Source organism: Terrapene carolina, unplaced genomic scaffold (assembly GCF_002925995.2).
Source record: "Terrapene carolina triunguis isolate 2854851 unplaced genomic scaffold, T_m_triunguis-2.0 Scaffold96, whole genome shotgun sequence".
In the NCBI taxonomy this organism is placed as follows: Eukaryota; Metazoa; Chordata; order Testudines; family Emydidae; genus Terrapene; species Terrapene triunguis.
Genome location: NW_020664447.1, coordinates 57,300,774 through 57,320,488, shown reverse-complemented (window position 1 = coordinate 57,320,488; position 19,715 = coordinate 57,300,774).

The following is a 19,715-nucleotide window of genomic DNA, read 5'->3' as shown; positions in this document are numbered from 1 at the left end:
ACAATTAACTAGTCTCATTACTTTAGTTTTAGATAAATATTTATACACTAAGCATAAAATTTTCCATGATTTTGCATCACCATATTTGTCCTTTGTAGCCACAATAAAAAGTGCAAATGGTATTTGTGCCTTCTAAACATTTACAAAGAAAGGTATAATTGGGCTTCCACTGAATTGTACTGGCCAAAAAACTTCACTTACTAAGAGAGGCATGGGCTGGAAATTCATCCAAGGAATTTCCAAAGAGACGCACAAGGGCATGACCTGGAACTGTAGCGCTAAATATTAGTGCCAGAACCTGGGCCCTCCTCCAGCAGCACTGCATTGACTCATTAGACCAGCCATGTTATCCAGAGCAGGCAAAGACTGGCAGATTCAGCAACAGTCTGCACTATATACATTCTGCAGCAGCCTAACCTTTCTCCTAACACTCAGGATAACCTAAGGCTCTGACTGAAGGGGAAGGAGGAGGGACACCTAAGGATAAAGTAGAGTCCAACAAGATCCCAACAACAGGATTTATAGTTCATTAGCTGGCTGACTTCACTTGCCAGAAGAACAATTGTGTCAGGAACACCCAAAACTATCCTGAACCGATCAGGTGTTAGAAGGATCTGGAGACTTATATGCACAGAAGCCATGTTATACCTATGGTGGTAAGAGTTACTACTGTCTGAGGCTGCCTGACAAATAGATGCCTAGCCAGGAATCCTCTGAAGAAATCACAGGAATTAGAAGCAATTCTGTTATTGTCATCTGCAACAGCAGCAATTTCTGAGAGCCACTGGTGGGAGAGCTAGTTTTTACAATAACTTCCTTTAAAACAACACTGGGTGCTGCCAACAGCACTCATGTTCCCCTCAGGGAATCTTCTGCATGGAATGAGACTGCCTAAGGAAACAGGAAGGGAGTTCTATTTTACATAATACGCAACACTTTATCACAGAGGTAGTGGCACATTACCCAGCAATAAGTATATTCTCAGGAGTTCTGATCCAGCAGGGAGCTTAAGACAGGGGAGATTCTGGGTGCTGGACCCTGAAAATTCAGTAGGGTATAAATTGCAGCATAAATAATTTCTGTGCTTCTAATGGGACCAGTATTTTATAACTGAACAATATTTTCATGATGTGAAAGAACTTGCTCATCCCTGGAAAATATTGCTTATTTCTCTTGGTCCTAATCTACACATTATTCCCAGGAAATACACAATGCCATAAACCAAGTCACCAAGATGTTTGTATCCTCCATTGGGAATGTGGGATTCATCCTGCACTTGCAGGATGCAGCCCAACTTGACAACATAGCGGTGGACAAAGAAATCATAGAAATGTAGGGCTGGAAGAGACCTTGAGAGGTTATCTAGTCCATCCCCCCACACACACTGAAGCAGGATTAAGTATACTTAGACCATCCCTGGTCTATCCTGTTCTTAAAAACCTCCAGTGGTCAGGATTCTACAACCTCCTTTGATAACCTGTTCCATTGCTTAACTAGCCTTAGAGTTAGATATTGGGGATACTTTCTAACTTAAATCACTGTCTTCTTTATAACCACCAAAGACTGTTATCATGTCCTCCCTTTGTCTTCTCTTCTGTAGACTAAATATGCCCAATTTTTTCAACCTTTCCACATAGGCGAGGTTTTCTAAACCTTTCATCATTTTTGTTGCTCTCCTCTGGACTTTCTCCAATTTGTTCACATCTTAAACTGTGGTTCCCAGAACCAGACAGAGTCATCCAGCTGAGGCTTCACTAGTGCTGAGTAGAGCAGAAGAATTCCCTTCTATGTCTTGCATATAACACTCCAGTTAATAAATCCCAGAATGTGTGCCTTTTTTGCAACTGCATAAAACTGATCATTCATTCAATTTGTGATCATAAGCCCCAGATCATTTTCTGCAGTACTACTGCCTAGCCAGTTATTCCCCATTTTGTATTTGTGCATCTGATTTTTCCTTTCTAAGTGTAGTACTTTGCATTTGTCTTTACTGAGTTTCATCTTATTGGGTTCAGAACAATTCTCCACTTTATAAAGATAATTTTTAATTCTAATCCTGCCCTCCTTTCTTGGTGTCCTCTGCAAAATTTATAAGTGTACTCTTCACTCCATCTTCCAAGTCATTAATGAAAATATTGAATAGTACTCTACACAAGATGGAACCCTGCAGGACCCCACTTGAAACGTCCTGCCAGTTTGACTGTGATCCACTTATAACTACTCTTTTAGTATGCTTTTTTTCAAATCAGTTGTGCACCCACATTATAGTAATTTCATCTAGACCAGTGGTTCTCAAAGCCGGTCCGCCGCTTGTTCAGGGAAAACCCCTGGCCGGCCGGGCCAGTTTGTTTACCTGCCACGTCCGCAGGTTTGGCCAATTGCGGCTCCCACTGGTCGTGGTTGGCCGCTCCAGACCAATGGGGGCTGCAGGAAGGGCGGCCAGCACATCCCTCGATACGTGCCGCTTCCCGCAGCCCCCATTGGCCTGGAGCGATGAACCGCGGCCAGTGGGAGCCGCGATCGGCTGAACCTGCGGACGCGGCAGGTAAACAAACCGTCCTGACCTGCCAGGGGCTTTCCCTGAACAAGTGGCGGACCGGCTTTGAGAACCACTGATCTAGACCACATTTCTCTAGTTTGCCTATAGTTTTGCTTATATCCATGGGCAATTGAACCACTGAACACAAAGCTAGGTGCAAATAGGTTAAATTTGACAATGAGAGAATTATGTATGCTCCTAATCGGCATGCATCAGTAAGAAAATGAGAAAGGAGAATTAGCAAACTTTTGCCCACACGAAAAGCAGGAACACAAAAAGCAGGAGCACAAGGCAAAACTGAAATGTTCTGGGCCTGCTGATTCCACACATTGTGGTCTCCTCAAATCATAAAGGCCTGCCATAAGATATTGCACCAAAAGACATAACTAGTGCAAAGACAATTTCTGAGGTCCCTCCACCTCCCTCTTATCTTCCCCATGCTTTCCAGAATACCTGAGAGCGTTCCAGATTAAGATCAATATTACTATCAGTAGGTTTCAGAAGAGCTCAGGTGGAGTGAGAATCTGGATGGGATAAATTAGGAAATTCATCTGTACATGGGGATGGCGGCTAGTTAATATACTTGTGCTTTTGTAATTGTACTTACATTCTCATATCTTTTCTTCTATCTTTTTCTTACAGCTAGATATCTCACATCTGTGAGCTCCCCCTAAGGCAGTCCCCATAGATAGAGCAGAAAGCCAATGAGGGTTCAGCTGAGGGTTTTTTGTTTGTTTGTTTTTAACTTCCTTTTCTATTCTCTCTTTCTCTTGTTTTATTTGGCTAGGATGAAAGAAAGTGGGGATTGATTATGCTTGTTTAAACATTGTCAATCTGCATATCTGTGTGTTTGTATTATGGTTACCTTCCCCCACTTCTCTCCTTTTGTTTGCTACAATCACCTATAGCATCTTCTCTTAAATTAGATTGTAAGCTCTTTAGGGTATGGACAGAGTATTCAAATGTGGTTGTACAGTGAGCGTCCTGTTGCACAATGAGGCCCTGATTATGACTGGGGCTCTTGGGCACTACCACAATAAATAAAATAATAATAATAATAGTTTTTGTAAGCTGGGTTCTTTTCTCTCAGAGAGGGTGCTGAGGAAACACCCCAATTTCTGTACCTCCGTTTTGTTCTTGTTTCGGTTTCACTGTTTGTTGGTTTTTAATGAAAATTGTTTTCACTATATTAAAGAGTTATTACATTGGCTCTGTGTCCTCTGCATTTCTCCAAAGGTTTGTATGGCAGAGGCAAGAGAAGCCCAGTGTGGGATGCAATCTAGCCTGTTGAGATATAAAAACTGGTTATGTTGGAACTTACTGGCTACCTGGCTTGCTGCTGCTACCTGAGACTTGGTTATCAGGAGATCTTGCTTTTTCATTACCTACCAATATTTCTCAACTCTGATTCTATATGCTGGGCACCTGCCTTTCCTTTATCTTTTCTTCCCAGTTAGCCCAACATTTGGCAGTGGTCTCTGGGAGGCCCCTCCCAACTATTGGTCATGATGAGGAACTATTCCTGTCAGATCCAGTGTGGCCAGCAACGCCACATCAGGTGCAAGAGAACCAGAAATATCTTGCTATTCTGTGCTGGAGCCCCTGTGACACTGGTAGACCAGGTGCCAGCTCATGCCAAAGTTGCCACGTCTCAACTGAACACTGACAAATACATAGCTGGAATCAGTCAGTTCAGCTGTGTGTTGGTGTTGTTAAAATAGGTATTAGAATTATATTTGTTTAATGTTTAGACTAATGCTTTTATTAATTATTAACTGAATGCTTGTGAGTTGCTGCATGCATTAATCTCACTTATAACATCTGTATCCAATATTGTAGGTAATATTTGAGTGGTTCTATTGTGAGACTCTGTAACTATGTAAATCACCAGACAGGAAAGAGACATTAATTAGTGTGAGGTGCTGATCTACAACAGAAGGTGTTACATCCTTCCCAACAGAAAAGGTCCATCGATACCGCATGGACTATTGTGGGATGTTAAAAAGGACAAAAGACTTTGTTGTTCTGTTCTCCCCCCTTGGAGATGAGTCATGCAAGTGGATTCCTCCCATCATCTGAGTTTGCAGCTCAGAGCACATGGCAGGAGGGGGCTAAAAACCCCAAACAAAAGGAACTAGTTATCTGTAGGATACTTGGACTCTGAGGGGTAAAGATTTTCTAGGCATAAGGAAGAGATCCCCAGCTGCTTAGCTCTAAAAAAACATATAGAGCCTGTTTATTATAGAAGCTTCTATTATCTTTTGAAATTTAAGATTGTAACTCACTTGTGTGTATATGTTTACCTGCTTTAATCTTGGAAATAACTCATTTCTTTTTCCTACTTAATAAATCTTGTTAGTTTATTATAGGATTTGCTACAAGCGTTGTCCTTAGTGTGAGATGCAAACTGCAACTGGCCTGGTGTAAGTGACTGGTCCTTTGAGACTGGGAATACCTAAATATTGCTGTGATTCTTGGTGTAAGGGACTAGCTATCACAAAGACTATATTGACCTGCGGGGAAAGATAGATTGGAGTATTCAAAGGGACTGTCTGTGACTCCATGTTAAGGCTGTTATCAAGTGTAAACTACTCTGGCACTATAATTGGTTGGTGATAGGGTTGCCAACGCTGACTGAAGCTATTTTGGGAGATATTTCCCCCCACCCCCAACATGACGTAATGTCATTTTCTTAAAATATTCTATTAAAATCTCCTGGATTGCTTTCAATAGTCACTGGGAGATTGATACCAGTTCCGGGAGACTCCAGACCAATCCTGGAGGGTTGGCAACCCTAGCTGGTAAAATCTAGGTATAGAACTCACAACCAGTTTGGGGTTTGTGCCCTGCTTCCTAATAGTCTGCCCTGAGGTTGGTAAGCATTCTCTTGAGTCCCCACAGGTAACATTACAGCCCCTATGGCCTTACAGCATGTTCTAATACCTGAGGTGGTTGTTGAAAATGCCGATGCCACCACCAGCTGGACAAGGCAAAATCATTTGTGCAGTCATTGCTGCACTTGCTTTTACCCCTGTCCATTGCCCTGCAACTGCATTATGAGGCAGTCACCACTCCTAATTTGCATATGCCCCACCCCCTTTCTTAGTATTTAATTGATTTATAAATATATAAAAAGCATCCATTTCAGGCTCTGAGTGCTTCCTCCTTCAATTAAAAACACAGACTGTAGCCTCAGCACACATATCTACTGATGCTTTTTGGAAGATGTAACTTTCAGGGTGTCTCAGACACAAAAATTACCATCCTTACCACTTCACTAATTCCAACTTGCCACTAACACAAGTTCAGGAAACTACTGTGAACCTAACAAGTGCTTATCAAGTCTAACATCTTTGTTCACCTAGTTTACTGCCTTACCATCTGCCCTTTACTTGTAGAGGACTTAACATAAAACAGGAGCTGAAGTAAATGCAGATATCCCACTGCTGTCTATTTAGCTTTCATTAAGTGAGTTGGTGCAGTGCTCAGACTCCTTCTCAAAACCAACCCATCATCTAAAAGTATTTACATAAGACTCTTTGCATTATATTCCAACCTCAGCAACACTAGTATTAACTACTGACATCTGCCAAGTCTGACTAGTAAGTGCTTTACAGTATCAATTCATCCTAAGCAAAAAGCATTTTTGAGTGCAGCAGTGCTCTTGTTAATGCCAATAAGAAGTATCAGAGCTCATATGACACCTAGCAGAAATTAGTACCCACATTCAAAGAAAAGCTTTTGTTATTTCCCAGAGTATTATGTGGACTTTATTGAGATGACTGCATCTGACACCTGCTGTAATATAAAATGCAGCTATAATTAGCCAACTGATGCTCACTGCAGTTTAGGTCGAATCCCTTCTGTGGGAATTATGCTTTAAAATATTCAGAACTCCAAGTGGCTCTCATTACATTTAATTTTTACTTAGAATTAGGTGGTCTAGAAAAAAAATTTAGGATTGTAATAGCCCCCCGCTGAATGCCACACAGCAACGTGAAAACCCATAGATTTTTTTCCAAATAAAAAAAATGTGAACAGCAGACTACACTACAGCCTTCAATTGAAGTCTGGCTTTGCTTAATTGTACTTTTTGCACTCATCAGTCTCTCCTCTTCAGAGCAAGCTACAAAAATTGCCTGAATAGCCAAAGAAAAGTTTCCCACAGTCACTGGCCACAGAAAAACACCATTGTCCTTCCTCACAGTTTGATGGACAACATTTCTATAAATGGGTAGCCAGTCTGTCAATGGCACCCTTGCTGAAAAGGCAAAAGAAGAGAACAGATTCTGCCAATATCTGACAAAGCATGTTAACACATAATCAGGCATTCACTAGTCAGGCAGCTGCCCCTGGGACCTTCATAACACAGGTGCCTTTAAGCCATTTCCTATTCACAGATAAAGGAAACAAGCAGGAGATACCTGGGAAAGGAGCAGTCTATTATGGCTTGTAAAATGTCCATCTTCTAGGCTGCAGGCATAAAAACAGAAAGGACATAAAGGAAACTTCAGTTTTAAGCGTTAAATTATAAAACAGCAGAATACTCACAAAACTCATAACTTTAGTCTTGGTCTAAAAAATGTTTAGGGGCAGAGCAGCACCAAGCCTCTGATTATAACAGGAGTCTTCTTCACTCCTTTGACCACATCAAACTGAGCAAATGAGCTCTCATGTCTCCAAAGCCAGTAACTGGAACAAAAATTTAGCCAGCCCAAGTGAAGGTCCCAAGGCTATCACCTTCACCTATCACTTGTTCCTAGGCTGCTTTTGCCATGTATAATCCTATCCCTTCCTCATCCAGCTGTGATCACTAAATTCACCCTCTAACTGGGAAGGTTGCAATTTTCAGTAGGACGCGCTTGGTACTATTCAATAACTAGCCACTAAAAATTGTTAAGCTGTGAGGTAAAGACCCACTTCAAGCTAACAGCATGACTTCCAGGGTATTCTATTCCCAGCCAGCCTGAGGAACAAGTGTCATTTGGTAGCCAATGTTATCTATTAGGCTATTAGATAGGGTGATCATTTTAGCTTTAAAGACTACATTAAGTCTCTAGAGTTTGTTTTGCTTTACTCTTTTTAAGTTTCCTAATGTAACCTTAATTCACACAAATTGTTAACACAAAAAAAAGTGCCTTTTCTTGACAACACAGATTTGAATCATTTAAAAAATCAGAACATATTAAATGCTAAAACCTATGTCCCTAATCCTGCAAACATGCACATGCTTAACTCTGAGCACACAAACAGTCCCACGGACTTCACTTGGGCCAGATAGAAACATAAAACAATGACTTCAATGAGAGTACACAAGTGCTTAATGTTAAGCACATGAGTAAGTGTTTGCAGGATCAGGGCTTATGAAAATGGCTGAGGCATGTGCTGTTTCTTCCAGCCATGCCCCCTATGGAAGCAGCAAGGATAAAGAAATGTAAAACCATCACTGGAATCCTCCCTCCATTACAGTGAGCCTCCTGTGGCCAACTATGCTGGCTTTATGTCATAATCCAAGGGCAGCACAGCAAAAAGTAGCCACGGTGGGGCCCAGAATTTGGCCTAATAAGAATAAACAAATATGAAAAAGTTCCTCTGTGTAGTTCTTTGTGAGACTGTGCTGAAGTCCTGACGTCTTGTAGATAGAAATATTCCAAAGTGCACCAACGTGACTTCTGAAAATTAGTTAGCTAAACAGATTTGCTTTTAAAAATGCTTTTAAAAACAGACAATTTTTATAAACATACAATAACAAATGTTTTTCCTATTATTAAAGCTCTTCACCTAAAGTGCTGTATATATATAAAATTCAGTTGAAGCCAAGATCTACAAAGATCTAATGGAAAAACAGCCTCAGAAAATGTAAATGAAAAATACAGTAACTATGTTAATTTTCTTCGACAGTTTTGAGAACTCAGTATAGCGTGAGACTTCTCAGAATTTCCCATATCTGTCTTACTAACCTGGAGTTACTCTTCTCACTTTTAAAAAAGGCTGCTTGCTCCCACCAAAAGACTTTTTAAAAAATGGAATGGGATTCATCCTGTATGAATCAAGTTCTGTACATGCTTTTGATCAATTAATAAATACCAAGGAGAAGGAACTATGAAGACAACCGATTCTAGTATCCTTATTTTAAGACAGGGCCATGTGATATAAGCTAACAAAGTCATCTTTTATCTTTTCTTTTTGGCATTTGTATTTCTTATTTCAGACCAATTTTGGGCCTCTTGATTACTCTTATTACAGTTAGACAGTCCAAGTTCTATAAATAAGAAATTGAGAGATCCGTGAGTCTCTCATCTTTTAACTCCAAATTAGTTGGATAATAATAATGCTGTATCTGTAGAAATAAAATTCAAAATATTAATTTCTCATTTACATGTGAGAAGTCAAAAGAGGGACAGGCTCTTGGGTCAAATTCTACCCTCATCTATCAGTCCCATCCCACTGACTCCAAGGGGACTGCACAGGGTTAATTAAGCATAGAACTTGTATAAAGGTGACAGTTGGTATTAAAGATTTTATTCAGTTTCTTTAAAACAAAAATAAAAACTAAGATGAAACTATATAATGTATACGTTACTGCATATCATTCTATATAAAAAATTATGCACACAAAATATTCTTTAGGTATTTGTATGCTAGTTTCTGAACATGCACAACACAAGTAGTAGCTTCAGTATGCCGCAGCCCTGACCTGGAAACCCCAGATTTAGGTGCAAAGGCTAGCTTGGTGTTCACCTTCTCCACTGAGACTGCCAACAAAGATGTTAATTGTGATAGTGTGGTTTGCAGACTGGACTGATCCCACCAACTCATATTAATAGGTCATTAAACTGACATCAAATGGTACAAACTTTCTATTACTATTTATATGGATCAGATTCAAACTCGCAACATACGCCCCAATCCTGCAGTCTTACACATGTGCTTAATTTTATACAGGTGAATAGTCCCATTGAATTCAATGGGAATATTCATGTACATAAAGTTAAGCACATGCATAAATGTTTGCAGGATCAGGACCCGAGATGGCAAAGACTCCATTAACAATTCCTTGAGCTCCAATAGGAAAATATATATAGTGAAAAGATGAATGTGACTTTTTATTTTGTCAATTTACTATGATATTGGTGGCTGTATAAGCACTTAGATAGATAGCCTATATTTTAAAGTATTATTTGTTTCATAATCAGCCAGAAGTAACAGAAGAATGTAGTATGTGGTACAGATACAGGATGGGATTTTCAAATGAGCCTATGAAAGTTAGGAACCTAATTCTTGCAGTTCATTGTGCAATGGACGTCTAAGTCCCTTAGGCCCCTTTTAAACAAATCCAAGCTGACACACTAAAAACTATGGCTCAAAAAGAAAATAACATAAAAATATAAAAAGGGAGTCATTTGTCAACCATATATAATGAAATATTCAAAAAGGCTAGAGAATCACTAGGTTATGTGATACCTTATTGAGCCAGCAATTCTTGCCTCTGAAATTAAATTGTTAACTGTGCACTTAGGCCTGGATCCAATTTCCATGGAAGTAAACGGACAGGTGCTCATTGGATCAGTCTCATAATGACAGATGTAATAACTGCCCAGTTACTTGGTTACAGAAATTTACAAGCTCAACTGCTATAGCAGGAGGTGATTGTCAATTTGAAAGGCTTAGTAGTTTTGTAGCAAAGGACAGAGAGGTTGTACGCATAGCAAAGGACTTAGTTCCCCACTAAGATGAAGTGTGCAGAGCTTGTAGCCATACAATCTGAGCCCCATGAGCCCTATGTGACACTGCACCCCATATTCTTCATAGTGATATTCTGATGATATGCTTATAGCATAATTATTATTTATTTTTGCAAGATAAGTCATGTGAGGTGTCTTTGGAAAAGTTATTATTTGCTGAATATGATTATCCTATTTGTATGCATGTATAATTTTTGTATCTGAAGTTATGAATATTGACTAAGTATCTGTATTTCAAATACAGTTACACCTGGATAATGCCCACTAGACAAGATGCTTTCAGTCTAGATGGCTGGTTGGTTAGGGCCTATTCAGGAAAATGAGCCATTAGGGAAAACAACAGGCCTTAGGAGAAGCTTATCTCCCACCTGTTGAGCCTTCCTGAGAACGCTACAGATAGCCCGTAACTAATGGCTGCTATGACCTTACAAGGACATTTGACCAGGCCACATGATGTTGGACTCCATCTTGGGATGTCAATATTTTTCCACAAACCGAACTGGGAATCAAGCTTTGAAACAAAAGGTTCCTGCCATATGGTAAAACTATATAAGGCATGGAGTGACATCCTCCGTGGTTCTTCACTCCCCACACAAGAAGACTCCTGGAAACACCTGAGGAACAAAGACTGAACTGGGGGAAGTGCTGGACTCAGGCTAAAGGGATTTCTAGCCTGTTTATGAAACACTTGGGGATTCCAAGCTGCAAAGCAAGTGCAGCTTGTGCCTTAAGAATCTACAAGTCTGCCTGTACCATGAGTTAGGATGAGAATCGGCTATTCATACCCAATCTATTTAGTATATTAAGTTTAGTTTGCGTTTTTTGTTTATTTGCTAGGTAATCTGCTTTGATCTGTTTGCTTTCACTTATGATCACTTAAAATATATCTTTTGTAGTTAATAAACTTGTTTTTGTTTTAATCTAAACCAGTGAGCTTTGACTGGAGTGCTTGGGGAAAATCTCTGCTTGGTTACCACAAGTGTGCATTGTTCTCTTCACATTGAGGGAGAGGCGGATTGGGTATTAAACCCATATACTGGCCTGATTTTTACCAGGGCAGGACGGTTCTGCTCTGGGGTCCCAGGCTGGGAAGCTGGTGGTTAGAAAGCCTGCGAGTAACTGCAGCTGGGTGTGTCCCTACGTGTGTGAATGCTGGTGAAAGTGCAGGGTGGAGGGCTTTGCAGCTTGGCACAGCAGTGCAGTGTGAGAGGGAGCCCAAGCTGGTAGGTCAGGGGGCTCAGTGGTACCCCAGTTCCAAGTGGCACCCCGGAGAGGACCCATCACACCCGAGTCAGCTGACATGGACCAGCTGCGGGTGTTTAATTGCAGTGGAGACGTACCCCTATTGTCTTAGACAGGATTCCTCATGTGCTTAAAGTGAGGCATACACTTAAGTACCTTACTGAATCAGGGTTTATGGTCTTGGTTAGAGCCATGGCTACTACTGGATGCTCAGATAGCAGTTGAGTTTAAGAGTTTTTTTTTCCATTTGTGCTTGGACAAAGGAGTATGACCTTTTACTTTGGACGTGGACCTTGCTATATCCATCCTTTTTTTCACCTTGAATCTTGACTACTATAATGTTTTCTACTTGGAGTTAAATCAGACCATTCAGAATCTAAAGCTAGTGTAGGATATGACAGCCTGCATTTTAAGCAAAGCTTCATACTGAAAACACGTAACACTAGTGTTCTGTGATCTGCATGTGTGCTTCTGAGTAGAATTCTAGGTGTTTATACCTTAAAGACCTAAATAGGTCTAACTTATCTGAAGGATACCTCTCTCCCACTTCCATGCTGCTACAGTTGCCTGATATCCACCTGGGCTGGAACTTTTCTGATGTAAGGGAAGGAGCTGTTGGTATGGCATGCACCCTTCAGCTCTGGAATACACTGTCTTCACAAAACTGAAGCTTTTGAACACTCTGCAAAGTACATCTTTTTTCTTGGGGACTTGGAGAAGGGGCAGGTTGAATATTGGAAAAGATTGTATTAGTATTATGTTAATTAGAAGGTACTGTATTTGTAACTCAGAGTGGTGACCAGCTGATGTACATTTTTGTATATTAATTAAATGTTGTTATGAATTTTAAACTATATGTAGGCACCCAGAGCTTGGTATGTGAGCTTATCATTTTATTAATATAGATAAATAAAAAAGAAATAAATATTGCAAAGAAGACAACGTTAAAGACAGCAGTATTTGGATGAAGTCAAATAGCCTAGTGTTTATATTTGTGTTAATATTTTCACAGGTTTCTTAATGCCTCAGGGAGCCATTTCTGGGACCAAAGCCTCATGAGAGCTAATCTTATCATAGTTCAGTTCCTCAATGTTGAAAATATCAAAGGAAAACCATTCCAAATTCCTTTCTTTCCTTGGTATTTGCATTGTTCAAATATCTTATCACTTAGTCAAATTATACATATTTAAATATTTTAATGTTTCCTTGTATGCTAATCTCTCAACCCTTGTATCTATTTTTGTCACTCTTCTATGAACGCTCTCCAATTTGCAAATATATTTCTGGTAATGACATGCCCAGAATGTACCTCTATATTTCAGGTATGGTCCTACCAGAGTCCTACAGTAACCCCCCTAATGAGATGCAGCTTTATATGCAGACCAGAATTGCGTTGGCCAGTTTTACTGCCATATCCCATACCAAACTTTTGGCTACTTTACTGTCTACTATAACTCTTAAGTGTCTTTTAGAATTACTGCTTTTCAGGTTCCTTCCTTCCACGGAATATGCCTGTTTCAAACAATTTTCCTCAGTTGTATGAGCTTATACTTTTGCCCAGTTTGATTTCATTTTCTTATTTTCTGTCCACGCATTATTTCTCTGTTGTAGTTTTACTGAGGGATGGGTGATTGATTGATTAATAACTGATTGAAATTGATTACTGATTAATCTTTTAGACCACAGTAATCAATAAAGGTTAATCTCCTGAGGGCTACAGCATCAGGAATATTATTATCTGTATCATGAGATTAAGAGACCCTACAAGCACACAAGAAACAATTGCAATTTACTACTAGTCCCTTTATTAACAAATCCACTAAACAGATAAACAATCCCACAAGTCCTGAAATACAATAGCAGATAGAGAGATAAGTGCATAGTATTTACCCTATTAATGGCATCACTCACATCTCCTGCGGGGGGACCTTGGGTGTCAGTCATCATCTTCATCATCATCACCACCGGTGTTTGTCATCCTGGGATCTCCTAGTGTGTTCCTCCCTCTCCCCCCCCCAACCAGGCCAGGCAATACCTTTTTAGTTATGCTTACGCCTGCTAAGGCTCATACATATGCATAAGGGTTTCAACCCATTTATCCTTATCCATACTTCCACACCCCACTAATTTAGGGGTGCTGCAACTCTCGCTGACTATCCCTTTAGTTCCCCTCATTCTCATTAATATCTACTTCAATGAGTTACCATAGCAACTTGAGGTTATTACAGAATCCGCCAAAATGTTACTATTGGGCACCTTGTGATATTAACTGGTACATTGTGGCATATTTTGCAGTCTAATGCAGCAGAGCTTCCAGAATATCAGCACATCTTGTACTGTAATTTTACACTTAACTGTTTCAGGGGGCAGGGGTATGGATAGGGGTCAGGGGGAGTCAGGGAACAAGAAGCGGGGGGGTTGGATGGGTCAGGGATTCTGAGGGGGGCAGTCAGGGGGTGGGAAGTGGGAGGGGGCAGATAGGGGGCCGGAGCCAGGCTGTTTGGGGGGCACAGCCTTTCCTACCTGGCCCTCCACACAGTTTCGCACCCTGATGTGGCCCTCGAGCCAAAAAGTTTGCCCACCTCTGAACTACAGTAACACTCAATATTCTCCTTTTTTTATGGCCCACAATTAGTTGGGCTTCACACCTGGATATGGCAACAAAATCATTACTCCCAGTGGCTAATCATCTTGTAAAGAGAATGAGCAGAGGTTAGATGTCCACACTGGTGCTATTAGATCTATTAGCCATGTTCAATACTTTAATGGGACAGACAGAAGTACTTTACATGGGCTTTACTCATTCTTTTCAAAGATCAAGGAGGGCTGTGTTGGACAACTGTTCTTCTTCTCCTAGGGATCTCTAGTCCACAGGAATCAGTCTCATTACTCCTTATGTTCATATACGTGAAGCCACTGTGGGAGACTGTGAGATACCATAGATCAGCGTCACCACCAATATTCTTATGATATTCAGATCTATGTCTCCTTTTCTTCATTTACAGATAGAACTGTTTCACCACTCCAAAAGCACTTGCCAGATATAAGAATAAAATGCTTGTGGACAGAGGAAATACTTTGAGTCTCTGCTAGTTAGTAAAGCTGAAAACTAAATTGAGGGAATCCATCTATCAATTGCTAAAGTGGTTCCAATCTTACTGGATACAGCTCTGTTCCCAGATAGCAACAATGGTATGATACACCTTCTCTTATCTTCAGTTGGCCAATAAACTGCAACCTCTCTCAGAAGTGGAATTTGCTATAGTTACCCATGCTGTTGTCACTTGAAGGCTGACAAATGTAGTAAGTGCTATTTCACCCTACCCTTGAAGGCCACTTGGAAACTTCAGCCACTGCATAATGCTATTGCCTGTATCTTGTGCAACAGAGATGAATGAGAAAATATTATACTTCCGTTTCATACTGACTAGCAAGTCACTTTCATGTGAAATTCAAAGTGCTGTGGTTTGATGGATTTGGGTTTTTTTTAATTTAGAGAGACCCATTTTTATCCAATCACAACATTTATATATTGTCTATCCTACAGGTTGTACTGCATGAGTCTGTGGCACAAAAGTCCCAGTTGGCCATTCTTGGCTCTGGAATTCACTCCACATTTTTGGGCAGGCCTCCAAAATATTTTTTGCCACCTCTTTCCAAACTTAATTGATGTATTTTCTCTATTTGCACAGCTAGTGTTCTATCTCTTTTTTCAAGGACATGTTTGCAGGAAAAAGCTACCAAAGTACTTTCAAAATAAAAATAATTAAAATGGAGGTTGTCCTTTGCATTTATAGTTCCTCTAAATTAGGAGGACCTCTAGAAGCAGGCTTTTCAGGATCCCACGTTGGCTCTGACCACCAGAAATCCATCTAAACCCAAGTCTAGCAACTTAGAAAGTAAGTCTATACTGCAAAGAAAAACCACAGTGCTGAGTCTCAGAGCCAGGTCAATTGATTCAGGCTTGTGCTGTAGGACTAAAATTAGTAATGTAAATATTCCCGCTGTGGCTAGAGCTCAGGCTCTGAAAACCAGCAAGGGGAGAGGGTCTGAGAGTCTGGGCTCCAGCCCATGTGTGAATATCTACACTGCTATTTTTTGCCCCTGAGCCCCTCAAGCCTGAGTCAATTGACCTGGGCTCTGAGACTCAGTGTCTCAGGCTTTTCTTTGCAGTGTAGCCATACCCTTAGATATTCATGTAAGATGCAACTCTTCGTTCAACCAACTTGCAAACTGTAGACATTGGAATCCTCCTTGGAAATTAATCTCCTGTGGAAATGGCCAGTATTTCCCTATTTCTGTTTTTTCAATGTAGTGGGCTTGGTTGCTATGCGGAGACAGAGTATTTCTTAGGAAATATTTTCACTAAATAAAACGGTGTAAAGTTTTGTCCAAATTCTATAGTGAGAAATGCCCTAGAAATATCCGCAATAACAATAATTAATAATAAATTAATTTGTATTTCTATAGTACCTTTTACTCAAGAATCTCAATCTGCTTTACAGTGATTACCTCACATGGATATTGTGAGGCTAATTTAGAAAAGCATTATTATCCCCATGTTACAGATAGCAAAAACGTGGGCTTGTCTTTACTGCTGAAAAACCACTGCATTTTTTACCTCAGGGTATCTAATGCATGTAAGTTACCCTAAGGTAAAAACATAGTAAAGACAAGGCATTTTAGTTTTATCAAAAGGTAAACTCACCAATGTCAGCCTTATATCCCACCCTGGGTTTGAGCTCATAGTACCTAGTCTTCACTGTGTTTTTCCTTTGGCATAGCTTTGGGAAGAGTAGGGAGGCAGGGCCAGCACAACCCATTAGGTGACCTAGGTGGTCGCCTAGGGTGCTACAATTTGGGGGGCGGTGACCGCGGCGGTATTTCGGCAGCGGGACCTTCCACCACCTCTGTGGGGGGCAGCATTTTGGGGCGGGACCTTCCGCCGCCTAGGGCAGCAGAAAAGCTGGCGGCACTCCTGTAGGGAGGGAGATCACATCTGATCCAGCTGGGGCTACTCCTTTCCCCCCATGATTCCTCAGGACCCTAAACAATGCAAGGAAGGCCCCATTCTGAGGGAACTAGGCCTTCCCCTCACCTCCAGCCATGTAGACTCAGGGAAAAGGGAAAACTCCAGCATGGCACCAGTCCAGGGACCAGAGACTGAAGCCAGCAGGAGCACCTCTTGAAGTCCTGGGAAGATAGGTGAGCAGAAACCCACCAACCGCTGAAGGCCCCTCCCTTAGCTACTGAACCCAGGGCTCAAAAAATTATGGGGGACAACTAATGAGAAAACAGGGACAGGAATGAGGGTTACAGGGACATAAGCCAGGAGCCAGAAGGGAACACCAAGCAGAGAACCCCAGACAGTGGCCACTGTTTCTCAAAGGTGTTTGGGGAGCAAGTGGATACAGCCGAGAGGAAGACAGCAGGAGCAACTGTAGAAGCAATTTCAGCAGAGAACTCTGGACACAGATGACACCATCAGTTCTTACTCTAGACATTCTTCTCTCTCTTAATTTCAGACTCACTCGTACTGCCCTCCATCCTTTCTTCTCTCTTCTCCCTATCTTTCTTTCATTCTCCCCCTCACCTCTCAATGTCCCTTCTCTCTTCCTTTGTTTTCCTTTCAGTTAATTCCTTCCTGACTTCCCTCCTTACCTACTCCTGTCCTATAAGCCTCAGCCAAAAACTATAACAAAAAATCCAACCAAGCAACAGCTACAAAAATGTGTAATTAACTTGTTGTTTACAAAGCATCATTTTGTTCAATCTGCTTGTATGTTATATCCCTTTGTCTCACTTTATATCTGGCTTGTCTATTCAGCTCTTTGGGATATTAATCAGCTCTTACCTGTGTTTCAACTGTGCTTAGCAAAACAAATCCCCATTCTTAACTGTGGTCTCTAGACAACATTACTGTAATATAAATAAAATAAAATAAAAAGAAGATCTGGGTATGCTAGGTTATGCTATGATGAAGTGTATGTGCATGCTTGCAAGGCACTTATGTGCAATAATATAGCTATGGCAATACATTGTATAGGTGGCTGAAACTGCAGCACAGGATGGGTGAGGCTGCTATAGAGCGAAAGGGTGGGCGAGAGCGAAGCAGGGTGAGTGCAAGTGGGCCAGGCTGTGGTGGAGCAGGACTAGGTGGGCAAAGCTTTGAGGGAATGCAAATGAAGCAACGCTAAGTGAGTCATGGTGGAGCTCAGGTTTATTTACATTGAAACTCAGTAGCACATGAAGCTGACCTCCGCAGCCAGCCTGTGGCAAGTCACTGCTCTTAGCCATCCTCCCAAAATAATGAAAACAACAAGGAGTCTGGTGACACCTTAAAGACTAACAGATTTATTTGGGCATAAGCTTTCGTGGGTAAAAACCTCACTTTTTCGGATGCATAGAGTGAAAGTTACAGATGCAGGCATTATATACTGACACATGGAGAGCAGGGAGTTACTTCGCAAGTGGAGAACCAGTGTTGACAGGGCCAATTCAATCAGGGTGGATGTAGTCCACTCCCAATAATAGATGAGGAGGTGTCAATTCCAGGAGAGGAAAAGCTGCTTCTGTAATGAGCCAGCCACTCCCAGTCCCTATTCAAGCCCAGATTAATGGTGTTAAATTTGCAAATGAATTTTAGTTCTGCTGTTTCACCAATATTCCACATGAGGATGGACTACAAGCTGTCAGGAACAGTATCCCTGATGAGGCCACAGCTCGCCTGGTGGCTGAGCTTTGTGACTTTGTCCTCACCCACAACCACTTCAGATTTGGGGACAACTTATACTTTCAAGTCAGTGGCACTGCTATGGGTACCCGCATGGCCCCAGAGTATGCCAGCATTTTTATGGCTGATTTAGAACAACGCTTCCTCAGCTCTTGTCCCCTAGTGCCCCTCCTCTACTTGCGCTACATTGATGACATCTTCATCATATGGACCCACGGAAAGGAGGCCCTTGAAGAATTCCACCTGGACTTCAACAATTTCCACCCCACCATCAACCTCAGCCTGGACCAGTCCACACAAGAGATCCACTTCCTGGACACTACAGTGCAAATAAGTGATGGTCACATAAACACCACCCTATACCGGAAACCTACTGACCGCTATACATACCTACATGCCTCCAGCTTCCATCCAAGACACATCACACGATCCATTGTCTACAGCCAAGCCCTAAGATGCAACCGAATTTGCTCCAACCCCTCAGACAGAGACAAACACCTACAAGATCTTTATCAAGCATTCGTAAAACTACAATACCCACCTGGGGAAGTGAGGAAACAGATTGACAGAGCAAGACGGGTACCCAGAAATTACCTACTACAGGACAGGCCCCACAAGGACAATAACAGAACACCACTGGCCATCACATACAGCCCCCAGCTAAAACCTCTCCAGGGCATTATCCACGATCTACAACCTATCCTGGAAAATGATCCCTCACTCTCACAGACCTTGGGAGGCAGGCCAGTCCTCGCTTACAGACAACCCCCCAACCTGAAGCAAATATTCACCAGCAACTACACACCACACCACAGAAACACCAACCCAGGAACCAATCCCTGAAGCAAACCTCGTTGCCTACTCTGTCCCCATATCTACTCTGGCGACACCATCAGAGGACCCAACCACATCAGCCACACCATCAAGGGCTCATTCACCTGCACATCCACTAATGTTATATATGCCATCATGTGCCAGCAATGCCCCTCTGCCATGTACATTGGCCAAACCGGACAGTCCCTCCGCAAAAGAATAAATGGACACAAATCGGACATCAGGAATGGTAACATACATAAGCCAGTAAGTGAACACTTCAATCTCCCTGGTCATTCTATTACAGATTTAAAAGTCACTATCATTGAACAAAAAAACTTCAGAAACAGACTTCAAAGAGAAACAGCAGAACTAAAATTCATTTGCAAATTTAACACCATTAATCTGGGCTTGAATAGGGACTGGGAGTGGCTGGCTCATTACAGAAGCAGCTTTTCCTCTCCTGGAATTGACACCTCCTCATCTATTATTGGGAGCGGACTAGATCCACCCTGATTGAATTGGCCCTGTCAACACTGGTTCTCCACTTGCGAAGTAACTCCCTGCTCTCCATGTGTCAGTATATAATGCCTGCATCTGTAACTTTCACTCTATGCATCCAAAGAAGTGAGGTTTTTACCCA